Source organism: Thalassophryne amazonica, chromosome 9, assembly GCF_902500255.1.
Source record: "Thalassophryne amazonica chromosome 9, fThaAma1.1, whole genome shotgun sequence".
Lineage (NCBI taxonomy): Eukaryota > Metazoa > Chordata > Actinopteri > Batrachoidiformes > Batrachoididae > Thalassophryne > Thalassophryne amazonica.
In genome coordinates this window covers 99576044-99582812 of record NC_047111.1, presented here as the reverse complement: position 1 = coordinate 99582812, position 6769 = coordinate 99576044, and the positions used below count along the sequence as shown (strand labels likewise).

At 42.1% G+C, this 6769-nt stretch overlaps 1 protein-coding gene across 2 annotated transcripts in view; it reads left to right on the top strand.

Moving 5' to 3' along the window:
* Positions 1-6769, top strand: part of LOC117517721 (heat shock cognate 71 kDa protein) — a 50680-nt gene that overhangs the window by 20398 nt on the left and 23513 nt on the right. The window contains exon 1 of one of the 2 annotated variants that reach the window (XM_034178862.1): positions 5941-6070. The exons of the other annotated variant lie outside the window; for it this stretch is intronic. The gene's annotated coding sequence lies outside the window, so the exon portion shown is untranslated. Of the gene's footprint in view, positions 1-5940; positions 6071-6769 lie in introns of those variants that run through there. 2 annotated transcript variants of the gene reach the window in all.

Below are 6769 nucleotides of genomic sequence, written 5' to 3'. Positions count from 1 at the left end.
CAAAAGTGAGACCAAAATATCTCCATCTCCCTCTGATGGTTGGTTGTAAAATAGGTCAGTGCGAGTCAATGGAAGTGTCTGGTGTCATTAGGTCATTTATCTGACAATGACAGAAACTCAGGTGGAGGACTGGCTGCTCACATTTTGGTCGGGGGATTCTGTGTTTATCTGGTACATGTTATGTTGAGAGCACCTGCAGACCTACATAGAGAATGTGGCACAGGTGGCCTTGAACTGACAACCTTCTAGTTGGGAGGCAAGATCAAGATCACTGTGCACACAGTGTGGACTTTTTCAATAAACAAGTAAATAAATAAATATGAGAAAAGAAAAGTGCAATATTTGCACGACAGTTTATTTGCTGATACTGAATTTGCATCTTTTGTTTGTTACAACCATGGATAATACAGTCAGTGTATTCATAAACCAGCAATAAATGAAGGGGACCCCTTGCACAAATAAAGTGGTGATTGCTTGAAATTCTACAGTTGCTGTGGGCTTAAGATTCCTAACATTGATATAGTCTGAATGAATTTTTTAAAAATTAGAGGACAGATTTTGGTGGAGAAATGAAACTTGGTTCATGGAAAGCCTTAATTAAATTTTAAAGCAGATCCCAGTCTCATTTTTAGCCCTTTCTTTTTAATTTCTGTCTTTCCTGATATTTCAAGAAGCAATACAATAAGCAACGTTATATTACAGTTTTTATTGATTGCTTTGATGCAACAGTCAACTCAAAATCCACATTTTCAAAACAGTTAACACAGAGGCCTAACCAGTGCCCCCAAAGGTGAAAATGACACATTTTGTTTGCAAAAGGCTCTAACTGTGCCAAAACATTTAAAATAAGGAACAAAAGCAAATTTAAAATTCTTCTTCTTACTTATAAGGTTTTGAATAATCAGGTCCCATCTTATCTTAGGGACCTCGTAGTACCATATCACCCCAATAGAGCGCTTCGCTCTCAGACTGCAGGCTTACTTGTAGTTCCTAGGGTTTGTAAGAGTAGAATGGGAGGCAGAGCCTTCAGCTTTCAGGCTCCTCTCCTGTGGAACCAGTTCCCAATTCAGATCAAGGAGACAGACACCCTCTCTACTTTTAAGATTAGGCTTAAAACTTTCCTTTTTGCTAAAGCTTATAGTTAGGGCTGGATCAGGTGACCCTGAACCATCCCTTAGTTATGCTGCTATAGACGTAGACTGCTGGGGGGTTCCCATGATGCACTGTTTCTTTCTCTTTTTGCTCTGTATGCACCACTCTGCATTTAATCATTAGTGATCGATCTCTGCTCCCCTCCACAGCATGTCTTTTTCCTGGTTCTCTCCCTCAGCCCCAACCAGTCCCAGCAGAAGACTGCCCCTCCCTGAGCCTGGTTCTGCTGGAGGTTTCTTCCTGTTAAAAGGGAGTTTTTCCTTCCCACTGTAGCCAAGTGCTTGCTCACAGGGGGTCGTTTTGACCGTTGGGGTTTTACATAATTATTGTATGGCCTTGCCTTACAATATAAAGCGCCTTGGGGCAACTGTTTGTTGTGATTTGGCGCTATATAAAAAAATTGATTGATTGATTGATTGATGCAACCCTACTCATTTACCCAGGCTTTGGATCGCCACTCCAAATTCTCCATGTAGTAAACTCCATGTAGTAGAATTGCGACGGCGCATTCAAAATGGTCAAAATAATCATAACGTGGTTATACAGTGTCAATATTGAGTGTTCTTGCTATGAAGTGGTTTGAAAATGATGCTGGATTTTATTAAGGAAGTAAATCTGGAAGGTGGCATCACCATGAAGCTTTGTTCTCACATGCCTACATCATTCACAGGTCAAAAGGCAAAGTCAGAATGATGCACGAAGACACAGGTTCCTCAGGTTCCACTGCCACATAACACAAGACATCAAGACAACAAACAAAATTCTGCAAAGACACAGCCCCTTCCTGCAGAAAACTGAAACTACAGAAATGTAGCGTAGTGCAGATTCCACTACGAAGACTCAGGTTTCAAGCTTTCATTCACATCTGCTAATTAGTAACAGGTGCATCTCTAAGGGCCTCTTTGCACATAGTGCGAATTTGGTCGAATTTCACATTAAGTGCGCATGAAGCAGGAATCATATGCAAACCGTGTAATTTCGTAGCTGCTTCCAACGCCTCGTACACCTGTTGCTACAACTATTCGTGCACACCAGCGGCTGAAAGACAGAGTGTGTGCTGTGTGAGCCCATCGAACCTCTCGCAGCAGGTGTCGGCCAAATTCCAGGTGACATGCACAAACATCTAACACTGCTCGCATGGCACTTAAAAAATGTGTGGCCATTCGCACTCTTGGCATGACAACAGTCTGCAGACAATCACTGTCGTACTCGCAGTGAAATTTGTCTAAGTGCCCCACGAGTGTGGCTTTGGTGTGTGCGCTGAACTGACAGGAGGTGTGGCTATGACAGAAGCGGCCGTGGAGAGCTGCCACTCTGGACGTCCCAGCTGGACGGTACTGTGTTTGGATGGACATGGACTAACAACTGACCACTGTGACATGCGTGTGTCTGTTTGCTGTCATTAAGTGGGCAAAAATAAAAACATGTATCACTGTGGCGCTGGGCTGCAGCAAGCAAGCAAGCGCACATGGCGTGCACATGGACAGGCTGCCCCCAGGTTGAAACGGACCGTCAGATCATAACACACAACAGGCAATCTGACTGTCACGTCACCCACATGAGCTCTGTTCCATATAACGTGGTGTCCTGTGGCGCACTGTCCACTGCGGGCCGGCAAGACACACTCCAGCAGATGTGAACATGAATGAGACAAGCGAACTGAGTCTCATTCATGTGATTTCATGACTGTACATCGGTGACCATGGGTCATCTACAGAGGAACAGACGCATCATATTTTTATTGCCCGCTTGATGAGAGGGATTTAATACAATGCAATGTTTTTATATGGTGCGTTTTTTTTTTTTTTATATGTCCATGTGCTTCCTGATATAAGGCAGTGTTCAGCACCTTTTACAGGACTGCAATGGCAGCTTGCTTGGTAAAGTTTCTGGCTGCAATAAGAGCTTTTAGAAGCACGCATTCAAATCCCTTGGGTGACAAGTATTTTTTTTTCAGCTGCGTGATGGGAAAAGCTACTGTGTTTCCACATGCATGGAACCGTCACAGCATGTATTTTTTTATTTGTTATTTGTTTTTTCTTCACACCAGCTGCAAGATGTGTAACCACATCATCCAGCTAGTGGCTCTGTGTTCCTACGTCCATGAACCATTGCACCAGCATCGTGCATGCCTGCCCATCGGCGTAATGTTTCGTGGTATGCACATACCAGCTGCTCTGACGGGTGTCGCCCAGGAGTTGTACATATTCGCACTATGTTTGAAGGGGCCATAATCTGAAGCAGCTGGTCCACTATTTACTCATCAACAGCAACCAATAGGCAAAACATCAAAGCCATTTAAAGATATGAATCCTAACTCACCTCTCTGCTTCTTGCAGCTGCTGTCCAGAACTTTGCCTCCTCCACCCTGTAGCCTCCTGCTGATCACTGTCTATCACTGGCCAGAGTCTATGGAGTTACATTTGTGTTAAAGTCTGAAAGGCAATGCTTTTGAAAAAAAAATACAGATTTTGTTTATTTATATTTATGTCCAGAGATCAAGGATCCAATGACCAATTTCATATTTATTTAAAGACTCAATAAAATGTTGTTGACATCAAAAACCTGTAAAGCCTACTTTTAGTACACAGAAAATTCACAAGAGATATTGATAAGGGAATCGATAAAGAATCAAATCGATAAGCGAAACTGATAATGACATTGATAAAATCTTATCAATACCCATTCCTAGTCTTAATGGTCAAACTAATGTTTCCCCCCATCACTCCATTGGGCTGCATGTTGTCATCAGTCTGAAATCTTGAAAAATCTTCACTTTGCAAAGTTTAGCTGAAACCAAGACAACAATAGCAGCACCAGGTGGATTTTTGTGGATAACATGCGGAAGTGCAAAGGAAAGAAGGCAGTTCTCAAACTAAGTGAACATGCAAGTATGAGCTAGTCTACAGAGGGAAGCCACCAAGACAACCATGACATCTTTGAAAGAGGTATAGGCTTCTGTGGATGTGATTGGAGAATAGTGATTGAGTATGGCGCAACTTACATCACCAGTTCCAGCTTCATGGTGGAATGGAGCTGAGAAGAATTTTCTTCAAAAGAAGATGTGAAATTTCAGCTGCAGATCGCCAAAAAGCACATGAGATTCAAGGCTAGATTTGTTGTTTTTTTGTTTTGTGTTGTTTTGTCTTAAATCCTTCTCCATTCCACTGCACCATGAAGTTGTTTACACTACCCTCAGTTTCTCACATCTCAGCCACAGAAGCCTGTAGTCCTTCAGAGTTGTCATGGCTGTTTTGGTGGCTTCCCCACTGTTCTCCTTCTTGCATGGTCCTTCATTTTACTTCAGACAGATTCACCATATACAGTACCATACTCTTTGAATTTCTTCAAGATAATGCAAATGACATCTAAGAGAGATTCAGTGACTTGGAAATGTTTGTGTGTCTAAACCAAACAGGTTGTAAAAATGGTGATTTATTGTAAATTCAACAAAGGGTACTATTAATTGTCACATACAGTTTGTTTTTTTAATTGCATAATATAAAAGCATCTTTGTCTGTTGCTGTTGATTCAGTACCTTTTGCACATTTAATTAAAAAGTCTGGTTATAAAGGAATTTGTCCATTTGCATTTATTTCAGAACACGTTTTTAATTAGTTTAAGATTTAAATGATGCAATGCAGCATTAATAACTTTGTGTTCCACTGTATTCAGAAAATCAACTCAAGTTAAGTTTGGGAGCGTGTGCAGGTGCTGTGCTTTGTCACATCCAAAACACCACAGAACCTCCTTAGGTCCTGGATGGCAACTACCCACGCAGACAGCTGGACCATTCCCATATCTCTAAAATAACCATTTATCTGCCGCCGCCAGGTGAAATGTAGGTGTCCCCTTGGCCTTCTCCCGCCACTGGGGTCAACACTCAGGCACCTGCGTGCTGGATCATGCACAGAGAAAGAGGCCACATGGTCAAAATGTCATAGCTGATATTCCCTCACAATGTGTCTTAGGAACCGTTTGCTTGATACAAAGGCATCCCAGTGGGGTTTCTAGACACCTCGGGACCGGTGATCTCAGAACAAGTACGATCTCCATACTACATGTATTAATCCACTATGATCTCAGAACCACATGTATTAATGTGATATGTTTCATACACGGCTCTCTTAATTTTGTCTTAGATGAGCTAATTTAAGGGGTAAACAGTCCCAAAATGTTGTTTTACGTTTCAGTATATGATTCTTATGGACGAAAACATATAGCATTAATACATGTGGTACAGAGATCCGAGAGCACAAATTTACCCCCTTTTTTGGGACTCACTACACTTTTTTAAAACATGTGGTACCAAGATAGTAGTGGTTCTGAGATGTGTTACTGACATCGTACTGGTTCCGAGATTGTACCAGTACTGCTGATAACAAGGTTGTGTGGTTCCGAGGTATCCAGTTACCTTCCGCCGGTATCCAAGGATCCATTGAAGATACTTACCAAAAACATCTAGTTGTCACCGTAGGTAAAGGGGCATTAGGTCACTGGTTAGTCTCACAACCAGTAAGACAAGACAGGCAGCACCAGGACCTGGAAAGACCCTAATAATTCAGATGAAATCAATGGGCACATTCAAAGTAAAAATGTGCTACTGTGATAATGACCTGCAAGGCAATACAATATGGGGGAAAAAAGACGAAGAAAACGACTGTCAATGAGATAGTTCGGGGGCCCCACGCAAGTTAAAGACATTCAGAACTATTTTCAAAAGCAAAACATACACTTTCAGAACCGTCGTTTCCGGAGATGTAGCCAATCAGAGGATGATTCGAGAAAATGCTGGAAGCTGGCTCTTCTGAAACCTGATTGGTTGGTTGCTCGTGGGACAGTTCTAGAAGCTGTGCGGCATCTTTTGCTTCGCTTTCAGCTGCTGCGGTACCGTCAGTTCATCCGCAGCGTTATTCAGGTAAGACCGCGGCTCATATTTATGCACACAAACGAATGGATCTCTTTAGCTTTATAAAACGGTTTTATCGTTAATGAAAGGCGCTGTGTTGTTATTGAAACGTCTCTAGGTCGTAGTAATTAGTATTAGCGGCGATAATATTTGGTGCAGCAGGGTTTTTTTTTCCCGCATAGATGCGTACTGGGGTTATGTTCCTTCTGGTTACTTTAACTAGCTGGTTGCCGTTATACTTACCTCACAGCAGCAGCACCTGTCAGCAGATTCAGCCTACATTCACACAAAAACAAAACAGCTAAAACAAAAACACGATTGCTGGTGATTTTTTTCAAGTCATTTTCAATATTTCTTGTAGCTACAAAAACGTTAAAGAAAAATGACAAGATTGCATAGGGAAAGTTCTTTTCCGTATGGATAAGGCATGAGAAACCAGGAATATAACACTGTCCGGTGGGGAAGGTGCAGCAGGCCTACTGTTCCTCTGAGGTGGTGCAGACGTGTGTGTATGGATAGATGAGCAGTGGGAGCAGAACAGACCACATTATTTAAATCAGTTTGTGCACTAATAGAACGTATAGTGCACTCAGACTGAAAATAAAGTGTCTCAAACCGGCAGCACCTGAGCCATGTCAGACTGTCCTATTACACTATAGCTTACACCTGAAACCCAACAAAAGACTCAAAACAGGTATCAAAATACCA